Here is a 16,143-nt window from a genome sequence, read left to right as displayed (position 1 = left end):
TGCTCCTCTCTACCCCAAACCTTCAGGATCTTGTTTTCCTCTTTCCTCATTCAGCAGATCTGTGTAGAGCAGAAAATGACTGATACCCATATCTGGGCTGGAGGCCGACCTCCAGTGGAGATATGGTCTCCCTTATTCAGTGGAAATGTGGGGTTCTCCTCCTCAGTGCATGTTGCTTTCTGATTCTAATAGTCTACCATTATAGGTTAACCTTGAATCTGACTCAGTACGCTTCTATTACATTACAAACTATGATTTCCTAATATTATCCAGGGATTGCCCACACAGTCTGCTAAGATACATTTCTTCCGGGTCTGCAGACTACTATTCTTTTCTGGTCATGGTGGTCTTTGACGTGACATTTTTTTCTGCCAGAAATCTTAAGGTCATAAAACTTATGCATAATTTGTGGTGCAGGGTTTTGTCACAATCCATTCCTGTCCCTTTCTCTATGATTCAGTGGTACACAAGGAGAAATGATTGACAAGCTTTTAGTTTCCTAGGTTACAGTAAAAATTCTACTTTGTATCCTATTGTGTTTGCAAGTTATTATTTACTCATTGTATGAGATTGACGAAATAGTACTAATAAGTAACCAGTAGTAAAAACTATGCCCTGGGCTAATGATATGTAGGAACTCTGGGATGTACAGTCTAAAACATTTTTCCATTTAACACAGATATAGTCCATAAGAGAAAATAAAGAATTTGTAAATTGCTTTTTATCATTTCTGAGCACATGCATTGTTAAGAGAGACATTTTTTTTTCTTAATGGGGAAGTTTGAATGTGGTAACAAAGTTCTGACAACAATTTCCAAAAGGCACTTCCTGTCTTTAGTGTGCTGCTTAATATTGTTTAGGTTTTTGGTATGTGAGCAAACATTTGGAGACCTGAATTGTTTTGGTTACACAGTGAGCAACCAGATAAGTGAAGTGGGTTCTAATATCTACTCATTCAACATCCTGCGAGAATAATATGTTTGAGGGGGTTCTTGTCTCCTGGCAGCTCTTGTGCTTATGAGTCTGAAGAGAAAAGAAAAATGCGTCATTGAATAAACTCAGGTGTAGCCAAACTGCAATCATGACCTCTATTAGCGATCTGCCTGTGTAGATTGGATTTGCCTGAAGCTTAATCTCTTGGATTTATATGCTTGACCATTCTGGAACATATTTTCCATTCAAAACTACGTGCAACTGTTATTCTTTAAAATTTATGTATTTGGGCAGCCAAAGCCTGATGGAACTGACTCCCAGTGTGCTGACAGGTAAGGTTGGGTGAAAGACAAGTAATTCACGGATTTACCATCATCTCGCCAATGTAGTCTTCTTTGTTCCACTCCTGTCCTCAGTCTGTGCCACCCTTACATTTTGTACCTATTACAAGATTTAGACTTATTGATACATCATATTTATTTTTTAACAGTAAATTGAGATATAATTCACAACCATAAAATTCACTCCTTTAAATTAAAGTATACACATTGGTAGTTTTTAATACATTCCCAGAGATGTGCAACCATTAATAGAATCTATTTTAGAACATTTTGAACACCCCTTAAGAAACCCCATAACCATTAGTAATCACTCTCCATTTTTCTCCTCACCCCAGCCGTTAGAACCACTATTCTAATTTTGGTCTCTGTGGTTTTGCCTATTCTAGACATTTCATATAAATGGAACCAAACAATGCGTGGTCTTTTGTGGTTGGCTTCATTCCCTTAACATAGTACTTTTACTATGGACTGACCCATGTTTGTAGTATGTATCAGCACTGCATTCCTGTTTATTGCCAAATAATATTCCATTACATTGATAGACTACATTTTGTTTATCCATTTATCAGTTGATGGTCATTTGGGTTGTTTCCGCTTTGGTTGTAATGAATAATACTGCTACAAGTATCTGTGTATCAGTCTTCTTGTGAACATATGTTCACATATGTTTTTAATTCTCTTGGATGGATACCTAGGAAGTGAAATTGCTAAGTAGTATGTTAACTACAGTTAAAGACTTGAGGCACTGCCAAACTGTTCTCCAAAGCACTGCATCATTTTACATTTCCACCTGCAGTGTATGAGAAGTATGGGTTTCTCCACATCCTTGTCAACCTTTGTTATTGTCTGTCATTTTGATTAGAGTCATCCTATTGTGTGCAAAGTGGCATGTCACTGTCATTTTGATTTGCATTTCTCTAAGAACTACTGATTTTGAGCATCTTTACATGAACTTATTGTCCATTTGTATATCTTCTCTGGAGAAATGCGTATTCAAATCCTTTGTCCATTTTTAAATTGGGTTATTTGATTTTTTGTTATTTATTGAAAAATATACACTCCCACAAAACCACACCATGAAGGAAAAATACAGTCCCCTAAAAAGAGGATGCTGTCTTAGGAAAGGGGAACAGATTCTGAATAGCAAAGGTAACTATAAATATGCTCTGTGTTATTCCCTTCCTATTCTCTATACCATTGCATCAAATGCCATTCTCTTGGGATCTCTTTTCCTGGAAAATGATAAAACTCTACAACAAATTGGCTTAATGACTTTAGTTATTTGACATCTGAAGATAGTGATCTTTCAGTCATCCATCCATCCAGTCATCCAGTCATTCATACATTCATTCATTCCTCAATACATTGAAAACTCAGTACTTGCTAATCACTGGGCTGAGTGCTCAAGAAAAGGACCAGTGAAAACAGACATGGTCCCTCATGAAGCTCATTGTGTGGGAGGTAGACAGTGATCATCTAAGTATACAAATTACAAATAGTGATCAGTGCCATGAAAGATGTACTGATCTGATCCAATTTGTCAAGTCAGAGTAGGATTTCCTGAGGAAGAGGTATTTGGATAATTTGGAAGACAAGGAAAAGTTATTAAGTGAGAGGGTGTGTAAGAGGTGTTCCGGGCAGAGGCAACAGTGAGTGGAAAGGCCCTGTGGTGAGGATCAAGGTATTGGAAAGAAGAATTGGAAAGCCAAGAAGCTTGAATAGAGAGTGAGGAAGAAAGCAGGCAAGGAGGCTGGGGCTGAGGTGATCTGAGGTTATATCAGTCAGAGCTTCATAGGACATGTTAAAGATTCTCTTCTTTATCTTAAGAGCACTGTATAAGCTTTAAAGACTCTTAAGAAGAAAGAGAACGTGATGAGACTTATATTTTACTTGGCTCACATCGTCTCCTGTGTGTGAGAATTAGGGGCAGGGAGCAAGGGTTGTACAGGAAAATTAGATCAAGAGATTAGTGTAAGAGACCTTGGTATTTGAATTAGGAGTGGTGACAATGAGGAGAAAGAGAGAGAGAGAGATGTGCATAGATTTAAAGATATTTTAAAAGTGTTATCAATGGACCTAGTGATGGGCCTCTTTCCTTATAATCGGATAAGATTTCAAGGGTGACAATGATGTGTACATGCTATTCACTGAAAGAGTTGACACCAGGAGAGGACCAGGTATGAGACAAAGGTTGTGGTTTTAATGTGGGTCATATTGAGTCTGAAGCATCTTTAAGACATCGGTGGAGATATCAAACAGAGACATGGGCACATATGTCTGGAGCTTGGAATTTTAGATAACCTGAGAAGTTAATGAGGGGAAAGACTTTTAGCCTCCTATATCTCATAAAAAGAAAAAACCTGTTTGTTACAATTAGTAAGTATCTTATCAAAACGAAATATAAAATTAACTATAATCCTTTACATATAAGAAGTTTCCTGGACTTTCCTATAAAAATGGAAGGCGCTGGGCTCGGCAGCACATATACTAAAAACTGAAACGATACGAAGATTAGCCTGGCTGCTGCACAAGGGTGACATGCAGATTTGTGAAGCTTCCAGATTTTTGTCCCCTATCAGGTTCTCTGCTGTCAGCGTAGAGTCTGCTTCAGATCCTCTGTCCCCCTCACTCTGTCCCTCCCCCACTTCTCTCTCTCTCTCTCTCTCTCTTTCTCTCTCTCTCTCTCTCTCTCTCTCAAGAAGAAATAAACATTTAAAAAATGTAAGAATGGGGTGCCTGGGTGGCTCAGTCAGTGAAGCATTCAGCTTTGGCTCAGGTCATGATCTCACGGTTTGTCAGTTCAACCCCCACATCGGGCTCTGTGCTGACAGCTCAGAGCCTGGAACCTGCTTCAGATTCTGTGTCTCCCTCTCTCTCTCTGCCCTCCCCCAACTTTCACTCTGTCTCTCTCTCTCTCTCTCTCTCTCTCTCAAAATATAAATAAACATCAAAAAAAATTTAATAATTTTTAAAAATGTTAGGAATAAAATAATATCCCAAACTAATGTCTACCTCCTTAACAAAGCCTGGTCAGATGCATCCCTCTCTTTGCTCAGTCCTTTCTAGCACTGCAGCCAATAATTCTCTTAGCTTCTGTTCCAACCCTATTCATTCTTTCCTTTTCTGATCATAAGGCCTTTTTATGATGCACTTCAGAGCTTTCGTTATTTACGAGTGTGTGCTTAGGTCAGACGTGTGTCTATGTTTTTGTGTTTTTCTACACTTTTTTCCTTATAAACTTCTAATAGAGTAGCAAAGGTTGCCATTATTTAGTAAAGAAATTGCATAATCATAAATAGATAACAAACCCCCACGTAAAAAATTAGGATTCTTAGAGTAAAAGAAGCAAACAAAATCCTATAAGTCATATATTTCAAAAACCTTCACAGTCACATTACTATCACCATGCACATGCTAAGTCTGCCCACTCACTAGGCTGTTTGCTTTGTGGTTTCTAAAACAGCAGTAAATATTTACTTATCTTATTCATCTTTGTTAGGCTCTAAATCCCTTGGGAAGAGGAATAGTCCCTTTCAGGGGATTGCTTATCAGCCCAGAGCTTCTGTGGGAGTTTGGGCAGGAAATCATAACTCATTTTCAACGATGACATTTGGATTTACAAATGGAACTCTTGATAGTGTCGGGCAGTAAGAAATTTTGCAAGGTTAGTCTCAGAAGCCAACATTGTAATTCAGGTAATGGGTATGAGCACAGTGTTCTATTCAACTCTGATATTTGCTATTTTGGAAGGACCCTTCTCTTATTACTGCATCCTCTACCTCATTTGCTATAGGCTTTTTTCTTTTTGTTTTTGTTTAAACAAGTTAAAAGAATGCACAGGTGCTCTGAGAATGAAGTAGGAAGTAATCTGGTCTGGATCATACAAATAAAGTGAGGCAGAGTTAAAACTACATGTCAGGTCTCCCCGCTCTTAATCCAAGGCTCTTTCCGCAGCACCATGCGGTTAGGTGAGATCAGCAGGAAGAAGGTGGGATAGGGAAGAGGGGCTGTGTGCCTGTGTGTTAGTAGCCATCTCTGTGCATCAGGAGCCACCGCTCACTTAGTATCCTCCTTCCACTCTGCCCCTGCCTCTATCAGCTCCCAAACCCTTTTCCCAAATGATGCTGAAATGTCACCATTCGTATTTCATTTCTTTATATTAAAGCTTACATTTCTAGATGCAAATAGAAATGGTAATTAATAAAACCTAATCCCTCAAATACACTTCAGTGAAACTCTGTGAATCAGAAAATTTCCTAATAGGGGTGTTTGACCACTACATGCTAAAAAAGGGACTAATTGGGGTGGTGAGGAAGCCAGATCAGACAAGGCACTGGGAACAAGGAAAAGTAAAAAGAGGCTCCAGGTGAGTGGAGACAAGCTTTGTAGCTCATATAAGCTTTATGGCAAACCAGACTTTCGCTTTCTCATACAGAACTCTGCTCACAAGTGTTTCATCATTTTTTTACTTCAGATTCCATATTCCAGGACCTCCAATTTAAGACCAATGTCACTGATAATTCCATTGATAAAACAAATGCAGATACACTCTGTACAAACATTTCTCAATATGACCTTGTAGATAATTCAGAGTAAACCATGTTTCCCGTCTTAAAAATACAGGACATTTTGAACAGAATGTTTCTTATGAGGGGAAATCATAATCAGAGAACCAGAGTTCTTACTCTTTGTTTCTGTTTCCATAACTGATTTGCTAATGATAGAAATGTCTTTTATGCTAATGAGACTTTGTACATTTGCACTGTGATTTAGCTCTGCATCTGTGACATGACAAACATGTTCAACTGTTAGAAGATGGGTGAAATAGAATAGAAAGTGGGCAAATTAGGGGCGCCTGGGTGGCTCAGTTATTTGAGCGTCTGACTCCTGATTCCGGCTCAGGACATGATCTCATGGTCGTGAGATGAAGCCCCGTGTGGGAGCCTGCTTAGGATTCTCTCTCCTTCTCTCTCTGCCCCTCCCACCCTCCTTCCCTCTCTCTCTCAAAATAAATAAATAAACTTTTATAAAAAAAGAAATAAGAGCAAATTAAAAATATTAATCTGGGGTCATTGATCATATCACTTTTAAATAATTAAAATAATGCCAAATGATACTAGTAATTTCTGAGCCGGAAAATTCAGGAGTTGCTTAATTCCTTTTCCACTCACAGCTTACCTTAGCCATTGAGTAAATAATACATTTTTATTTACTCATAGTATTATAAGGTTAATAACTCTGTAATTTGTAGTATTATGAAGTCATTACCTTTTTAAAAAAAGACGCTGTTGATTGTTTCTGGATTGTTCTATTCTTCTTTGCCTTACTTATCTTCCCTTTCCATTCCCTTCTCCTTTCTCCCTCCCACCGTCCTTTCCTGAACTAATTTACAATCATGATATAAGCCAAGTAATTTGCCTACTCAGAGTCTTGTTCAGGTTTTCTGTCCACATTTCCCCTTTTGATACTCAGAAAACATCATATGTTAAAGATGTTAAAGAAAATTTTTTTTTGTATTATAGCTTTTCCCTTTGTAAAAAAAAATCACAAGTATTCTTATTTGGTGTATCTTCATGTTATAATGCAAGCAAGGATATTATCATGTAATGAGCTTATCATACTGTAACATAATCCATATATATGAAGGTATTTTATAACTAGTATGTGATTGATGAGTATATTTTAAATTACAGGACTATTGTGATTGTACTACTATGTAATATTGCACGGTAGATAAAGCATAGCCACGTCCATCATCACTCTAGACATACCTGCAAATCTTTGTCACGTATCAAAGCATGACAAAGGACGGAAGCTGTTTCACTGCAGTTGCTGCCACCGTTACCAAGTTACTGCTTTGAGGACAATTAGACGGGAGGAAAAGTGTAGAAATGTCTTGTGCATAAGAGATGCCTTTGTTGTGTTCCCCTAATCCTCATTCATAGCCTCCAACTCTCCTTCACGTTGGTTTTAGGATCACAGACATCCACAGTCAGTCCTGATTCATACCATTGACTCCAAATTGATCAGTCTGAAAAACTTTACCACACTTGTTGTGTTCAGTTAAACAATATTTTTTTAAAACAGTATCTCTCATGTTTTTCTTCTTCCTGCCAGACAAGATTTTATTACTTGCTGACATTTAACTTGTACTTTTTTGACTGATGGTATTTTGATGGGTGATAGCTTTTTTTTTAACTTTATTTACTTATCTTCAGAGAGAGAGAGAAAGCACGAGCAGGGGATGGGCAGAGGGAGAGGGACAGAGAGAATCCCAAGCAGGGCCTGTGCTGTCAGTGCAGAGCCCCACACAGGGCTCAATCTCATGAACTGTGAGATCATGGCCTGAGCCGAGATCAAGAGTCAGACATTTGACTGACTGAGCTCCCCCAAGTACCCCTGATGGGGGATATCTAGGTGCACAACTTCAGTGTGGTGAACTTTCAACAAGAGGTCATATCCTACCTTCCTCTACCTTACAAACCCCTTTCCTCCTTAACTCTGGCTCGAAGCAGACACAATCTCTTTCAGGGTAGGATTAGAAATTGATAGCAAAGAATGAATTCCTAAGATTACAGTTGCATTGACTTTGGGCTTTTAGAGATTTGGAAAGATTTTTTTTTTTAAGCTTAGAGAGAGAGTGAGTGCAAGCTGGGGAGAGGGGCAGAGGGAGAGAGAGAGGAAATCTTAAGCAGCTTCCATCCATGTTCAGCACGGAGCCTAATGCAGGGCTCCATCCTGTGACCCTGGGATCATGACCTGAGAAGAAACCAAGAGTTGGATGCTCAACCTACTGAGCCACCCAGTAGGATAGCCACTTTGCCAGTAGCCACCCTGGAAAGATATTTTGATTTTTGAATTAGTTGCTTGAATACTCCAGACCTTGAAGATTATTAAATTAATTTTATTTAATTAGCATTTTTAAATATATCATTTTTATAAGATGTAAAGTGATCTTGTTAAACTCTACAAAAATCATAAATATTTAAATATTATAGTGTATAAAGACGTGACTATGTATGTTAATTACATATATGCAATAAATAAATATATGTCAGATACTTGCATCTAAGATGACCAAAGCAAAATTTGGGATAAAGTAGTGCACTATAAAATTATTTATTGCAACTTATTCCTTGGTTGCCTTTCTGGAGTTTGAATACGCCCACTGTTGAACAATGGCCTAAGACATATAGGAATATAAATAAATGAGAAAAAACTATGAAACATGGCTGGTGCAACAAAAGAAAAAAATTTTGTAATTTCCAAAGTTAAAGTTAATTAAAAACATATCACTGATCAGTGACCAATGAGGTTGGATCCACATTGTCAATCAATTTGTTTTCTTCCTTTTACTGTGCTACTAATAGAATGAAAAATTTGAACAGAGAGGAAGTTATTACAGGCAGAACATGGAGAGCACAAGAAGTGCATAAATAAATTCATTGATTTCAAAATGCCAAAAGATACTGATGATGTATTTCCTTTTGAATCTTTACCTGACCTAGAAGACCAAAAGAAAACTTGTGATGTATTCTAAATTTGCTTTTTTTTTTTTTTTTAATTTTTTTTTCAACGTTTTTTTTTATTTATTTTTGGGACAGAGAGAGACAGAGCATGAACAGGGGAGGGGCAGAGAGAGAGGGAGACACAGAATCGGAAACAGGCTCCAGGCTCCGAGCCATCAGCCCAGAGCCTGATGCGGGGCTCGAACTCACGGACCGTGAGATCGTGACCTGGCTGAAGTCGGACGCTTAACCGACTGCGCCACCCAGGCGCCCCTAAATTTGCTTTTTAATGCAATATTTGGTGAAGGCTCAGGAGAGACTCCTATCTCTTTGTTGAAATCAAAGGAATTCATTTGATTTTTAAAAGATAAAATAATATTAAGAACACCAAGAAAAAGGTATCAAACAAAAATATTTTTCACCATTGTCTATTTTATAATTTATTCAAGATAAAACTAAGTATAATTATCAAACATCACCCCCCACCCCGATTCCTTACCTCTCTACCTGTGAGATTGCTTTCTTTGTTGAAAATGTTCTTTCTTTTCCAACCAGTTATAACCAGTTATAACTCTTTTCTCATTTGGGGTTTTGGGAGGCAGGCATCTGCTTTTCTCTAATAGAAATATTAGAGCGATCAGTGACAATTTGTAATAGTCCTCTTCTTCCATATGAAAATAGAATTGTCATATAGCAAATGGCCAAGACCATTGCTATTAGTCTGCTAGATGGAACTTTCTTTTTTTTTTTTTTAAATATATGAAATTTATTGTCAAATTGGTTTCCATACAATACCCAGTGCTCATCCCAAGAGATGCCCTCTTCAGTACCCATCACCCACCCTCCCCTTGCTCCCAACCCCCATCAGCCCTCAGTTTGTTCTCATTTTTTAAGAGTCTCTTATGCTTTGGCTCTCTCCCACTCTAACCTCTCTTTTTTTTTTCCCTTCCCTCCCCCATGGGTTCCTGTTAAGTTTCTCGGGATCCACATAAGAGTGAAAACATATGGTATCTGTCTTTCTCTGTATGGCTTATTTCACTTAGCATAACACTCTCCAGTTCCATCCACATTGCTACAAAGGGCCATATTTCATTCTTTCTCATTGCCACGTAGTACTCCATTGTGTATATAAACCACAATTTCTTTATCCATTCATCAGTTGATGGACATTTAGGCTCTTTCCATAATTTGGCTATTGTTGAGAGTGCTGCTGTAAACATTGGGGTACAAGTGCCCCTATGCATCAGTACTCCTGTATCCCTTGGGTAAATTCCTAGCAGTGCTACTGCTGGGTCATAGGGTAGGTCTATTTTTAATTATTTGAGGAACCTCCACACTGTTTTAGATGGAACTTTCTCAGGGTCTTCAGGAATATATCTCCCAGTTCAGAAACATGGAGATTAGAGATTCCTAATCCAGAATTCTGGGGAATATCTCTTTTGTTAGGGTTTAGCCTCTGCTTCCATTGCCTCCAGCTGCCCTCACTGAGAGAAGTTTTGAAAGTGACATTTCTATCCCTCTGAACTACCTCTCTTCACCCTATGGGAGACACGGCTATTCTGAGCACCTTACATGCACTGCTTGGGTAAGGACAACAATTTTCCAATAAGCGGGATCAGACTGTTAAAGGCAGGTGCCCTGCATTGGCCATTTCTTTGTACTGCTACCACCTGGTCCTGTGCCTATTTTTCATGTGGAAAACTGTAATAGTCTATAAGTCAGAAAGTATGATTATTTAAGGACACACTAGACCAGGGATGGGAGTGTTTTGAAATGAGAGCAGATTTTGGATCTCCGGAGTCAAAAGTCCTTGGGGCAGAAGAAAGAGGGATGGATAGAAAACAGAAAAGCGCTGGTGCAGATGAAACCCCTGTGCAGTCTTTGACTTCTTTCATCCTTGGTCTTTTGCATTCTGTCTTTTCTTGTTTATAGTCACTTTCAAAGACTGGGTCATCCGTGTATTAAATTGGTTACTTGTAGAAGTTAAGACAATGTTGTGAATGAGTGCTTGTATTTATTTATTTATTTATTTTCAGGGCTATTTTTCTTTTTGAGTGATGGGAGTAGAGAATGTGGTCCCAGTGAGACTCAGAAGGAGCAGTAGTTGCTATTAGAGAAGAGGGGATAATAATGGAGAGGTTGGGGATCCTTAAAACAAACATCTGATCTTCAAATTTGATAATTTTGCTTGTTTTGCTGTTTGTTATTATTCCTATAGAAAAAAAAATCAGTTCTTGTCTGGTTCTTCTGCAACAATATGGCTTAAACCATAGAATGAACCTTGAGTATCAGAACTCACTGTTATCTTGGTGCATTATAAAATGTATCAGAAAAAAAAAAGTCACATTTTTTTCCCAAAATAGTCTATAAATTGAAGTATTCATGAAAGCACACCAGAGACCCCACTCAGAACAATGAAGCTGGATGCAACGCAATTATTCTGAGCGAGAGAGGCTTTAATGTTCAGTATGTGTGTGAGAGGCTTGGATCTCCATAACAGGATATTGCATTTTGGCAGTTCCCTTGCGGAAAGGGAAATAATAGTGTTGTTACTCTTTAACCATGGACAAGCTTCGAAATGATTGAATAGGGTATTCAGAAACCTAATGAACTATGATATTTCAAGGCAGGACACGGTTATTACGCATTTTCTGAAGGACATACAAGGTTATTCACTCATACTACTCCACTCAACCCCCAATTGTTTTTAACCAGTATCCACACTGAACACACATAACAGGGGAGATTTTTAGTGCAATGTAAATGCTTTGGAATAACTCTGTTCCATCAATGCAAGCATGAACGGTTAGCTCTTGGAGCCTTCTTTGACAACATATAATGAATCAACTCATTATTGAAATGTTGCCAAGCACCTCATATTTTTACTTCACTGTCTTTTAGGTCTTGTTATCTATGTTAAACAGGTAGGAAATATACATTACTTATATTGGCAGGGTGCATATAGGTGAATTATTGGATGCAAAATTAGGTTAAACAAACAAACAAAGAAAACACTTTTTTCCACATTTAGATTCCTTCCCTTTAGAAACATTAACCTTTATTCAAAAGTTTATGAATTGTCCTAATCTGTCACCTAGATCCAGATTGCCTGACACACTTAAGGAGTAAAATAACCAAGCTGATGAAAACTACTTCCATGGTCATGATAGGTCACGAATGGGTCAGAGCTATGTTCGTCCATTAATGCAAAAGATGTTATGTAATTAGTTTACTTTCCACAGCTTTTTTCAAAGTTTTATTTATTTATTTGTTTTGAGAGAGAGATTATGAACAGGGAGGGGCAGAGAGAGAGAGGGAGAGAGAGAGAATCCTAAGCAGGCTCTGCAACGGCAGCGCAGAGCCTGACGTGGGGCTCGAACTCACAAACCACAAGATCATGACCTGAGCTGAAACCAAGAGTCAGACGCTGACCCAACTGAGCCACCTAGGCACCCCTCCACAACCTCTTAAACACATGAGTTGTTAAAATCAATTGATAATATGACAATATAGAATGCATAAGCCCACCTTCCTAGTTTCCATTGATATACAAAGAAAATGAGAAGGATGCAGGCTTTCCCTCTCCTATTTTCCCTCCAATGGTTTTTTGTTTGTTTGTTTGTTTGTTTGTTTTGTTTTTTTCCTCCACAGCAGTAGTCCTCCATTATCAGTGGTTTCGCTTTTCAGGGTTTAATTACCTGGGTCTGTGGGGTGTGGAAGCAGGTGATTCTCCTTCAGAAGCAAAATCCAAAGTTCAGTAGTAGCCTACGGCTACATCACAAAGCCTGGGTCATTCCCCTCACTTCATCTCTTCACGGAGGCATTTTATCTTCTCACATCATCACAAGAAGGGTAAGAACACTACCATGAGAGATTTTGAGAGAGAAAGACCATATTCACATAATTTTGATTGCAGTATATTATTATACTTGTGCTATTTTATTATGATTTATTATTGTTCATTTCTTACTGTGCCTAATTTATAAATTAAACTTTATCATAGGCATGTAGGTATAAGAAAAAGCCCCCAGAATTTAGAGGGTTCAGTTCTATCCACAGTTTCAGGCATCTACTGGGGGTCTTGGAACATAGCCCTCATGAATAAGTGGGGACTACTGTAATTTCATTAGGTTTTAAAAAACCAGACTGCAAGCTGTTTCCTCTTAATTTGCCTCCTGCTAAGCATTTTACATTTGTTCTTATTTTTATTTCTTTTGCAATTAAATTTGAAAAATTTCCTACAGCCTTAGTTTCTCACTCCTGCCTCACCACCACCTCTGTTGTCTCAGTGCACCCAGATTATCTTGGTATACTTGCCCTGATTGTGTGAACTTTTACCAGCTTTCCACATGCCATACCTAGGTGCAACTGTATGATATAAACTGTATTTCTTCTTTTTTAATGTTTATTTATTTATTTTGAGAGAGAGAGAACACAAGTGGGGAAGAGCAGCGAGAGAGGGAGAGAAAGATTTCCAAGCAGGCTCAGCACAGAGCCTGACCTGGGGCTTGATCTCACAAATGGTGAGATCATGACCTGAGCCAAAAATTTAACTCTTGTCAGATACTTAACCAACTGAGCTACCCAGGTGCCCCAAGAACTATATTTCCTGGTACATGATTTGAATTTCATAGAGGAAAACCTTGCCTATTTGTTAGTAATATAGCCACTTTTCTTAAAGTTCCTATATCATTACATTCTGCAATGCTCCTTTTTACATGAGGAATGCTATAGTTTTTCCTGAGATGATTTTTTTGCTTATTTGTTTCTTTTCAAAAGCATGAGAAACCAGATTCAATTGTATGTTTAAATGAGTTGATCTTTCTGACCGTCATAAATAGGGACATGTTTGTAATATATAAGCTAAGAATTTTTACTGTATTTATTACAATATTGTGCTTTATAAGAAATATATACACTTGGGCTGCATCACAGCTCACAACTCCCAAAAGGCTCAGAATTTCCTGAGCAATAAGAGCAGTAGAAGCACCTTTTGTCATAATATTTGGTCTCCTGTCCTCAGTTGCTTCAGAGCCATAAAGGTAGAGTGCGCGTCTTGTTATTCATAACAAGTCCTTTCCACCACAACTGTGTTTATATTAATGAAGGTGACTTTTGCAAAGCACCTAAAGTTGGAGCCTGGTTGCCAGGGGAAACAACCAGAAATAGAGGGTTGGAACTTCCAGTCCTACCCTCTGATTTCTGGGGAGACGAGGGAGGCTGGAGGTTGAATCAGTGGCCGATGAGTTAATTAGTCATGCCTACCATAATGAAACCTCCAGTAAGAATCCCAAAAGATGAGGTTGGGGAGGGAAGTTTCCATATTGGGGTTCCAGAACGTTTCCACATGCCACCATGCCAGGCCCCAAACTCCATGAAGATAAAGGCTCCTTTGTTCTAGACCTCAACTTATGTGTCTCTTCATCTAGCTGTTGATCTGTATCTTTTAATATCCTTTAAAACATTAAATCAAGTAAGAGTCATAGCTGTCATGGATGAATTTCATTTGAATGCTTTGTTCATTGAAAGGTTTCCTCTGAAACTTCAGGAGCTTACGATGAAAGTAAGAAGTCTGGTGGCCTGACACCCCCTGCTGACCTATGAGAGAATGCTATGTCATTACCTTTCAACATTTACTGACAGGCCAAATTTCCATGCCTTTTTCCATCAGTCATTATGATGACTAATGACACGTATTCCTTCATCCCAAATTACAGTGAAGATTGGTAATTTGGGGGAATCTTAGAAGTTGATTTGAGACCCTTGTACATTCTTATCCTTTACCCTTAGATTTTTATGACACCAAAACTATCCTGTAAATTAACTAGTTCTAGCCATGAACATGCTATCTTAGAATTATACCATATTGCTAGGTCTGGATAATCCTAAATTATTAGGCCAATTTTATTAGACCAATTTTACAGATACAGAAACTAGGTTTAGTAAACAAGACAGATAAGATGATATAGTGCTAAGTCTAGAGAGACTAGTGTTTCATTCATTGGTTTTTTGTTTACTGGTTAGACCATCTAGATTAGTGTGGTTGATGTACATAGATGTCTCCATAGTGTCTAAAAGTCTTTTCTTTTTGAAGTTTATTTATTTTGAGAGAGAGAGAGAGCACACGATTAGGGGAGGGACAGAGAGACAGGGTAGACAGAATCCCAAGCAGGCTCAGCACTGTCAGCACTGAGCCTGATGTAGAGCTTGATCTCACAAACCGTGAGATCATGACCTGAGCTGAAACCAAGTGTTAGATGCTTAACAGACTGAACCACCCAGGCACCCCAAAAGTCTTTCCTATATTCCAATGCATCACTCAGTACCAAAGGCCCACTTACCAGCCACTTCCGCAGGGGGAACATGTAACCCAACAGCCCTTCTGAATAACTCTTGGCTTAGAATTTGAGCCAGCTCTAGGTTTTCTCTTAATGGACACAGATCTGAGGTCATTTTGTGCCTTTAAAATTCTTCCTCTTTCTCTAAAGCCCCCAAAAGTTAATGGTTTACATTATGCAGCAACACTTAAAGAAAATAGCAAAGCTGGAACTTGAATTTGATTCTAAGCTTCTATAAGCTTCTTGAAGATAGAAACAAGAACCTCCTAAAATTACTGTATCACCAAGTAGGCATAATTTCCTCTAAAACCTTTGTTTAATTCCTTTCCAATTGGAAGAATGAATGCTAAGAACCAGAGAAATCTTATTCTGTTTACAGTCCCATAAAAATGTTGACTTTTTCATGGTTCACCACTGCATAGTATTTAAAATACATTCAGTTGACCTTTGTACAACACAGGTTTGAATTGTGCAGGTCCACCTTCTCTTTTTCTTTCTTTCTTTTTTTTTTTTTAGTGTTTATTTATTTTGAGAGAAAGAAAGTGAACCAGTGGAGCAAGAGCAGGGAGAGAGGGAGAGAAAGAATCCCAAACAGGCTCTGTGCTGTCAGCATAGAGTGCACAGTGGGGCTCAATCTCACAAACTGTGAGATCATGACCTGAGCCAAAATTAGCACTTGGATGTTTAACTGACTTGAGCCACCCAGGTGCCCCTGGATTTTTTCAATAAATACAGTGGACTACTGTAAATGTGTTTTCTCTTCCTAATTATTTTCTTAATAATATTATTTTCTCTAGCTTACTTTATTGTAAGAATACAGTATGTAATACCTATCACTTACAAAATGGGTGTTAATTGTTTATGTTATCAGTAAGACTTCCTGTCAACAGTAGGCTACTCATAGTTAAGTTTGGGGGGGGACTCAAAAGTTATATATGGCTACAGACTTGCCGCATCCAACCCACCCCACTTGGCAGGAGTCCCTCCGAAGCAATACCTCGTGTGTCTCATTCTGCCACAACA

General features: G+C 38.4%; 1 non-coding gene across 1 annotated transcript; it reads left to right on the top strand.

Annotated features, from left to right (window-relative positions):
• Positions 1–3,737: 3,737 nt before the first annotated feature.
• LOC131496654 (U6 spliceosomal RNA) lies at positions 3,738–3,841 on the top strand. Its single transcript, XR_009254595.1, has one exon. It is a non-coding gene; the product is annotated as a U6 spliceosomal RNA (small nuclear RNA).
• Positions 3,842–16,143: the final 12,302 nt, after the last annotated feature.

Source organism: Neofelis nebulosa, chromosome 15 (genome assembly GCF_028018385.1).
Source record: "Neofelis nebulosa isolate mNeoNeb1 chromosome 15, mNeoNeb1.pri, whole genome shotgun sequence".
NCBI lineage: Eukaryota > Metazoa > Chordata > Mammalia > Carnivora > Felidae > Neofelis > Neofelis nebulosa.
The sequence above is the reverse complement of the archived record's forward strand: the minus strand, read 5'-3'. Positions and strand labels throughout refer to the sequence as shown.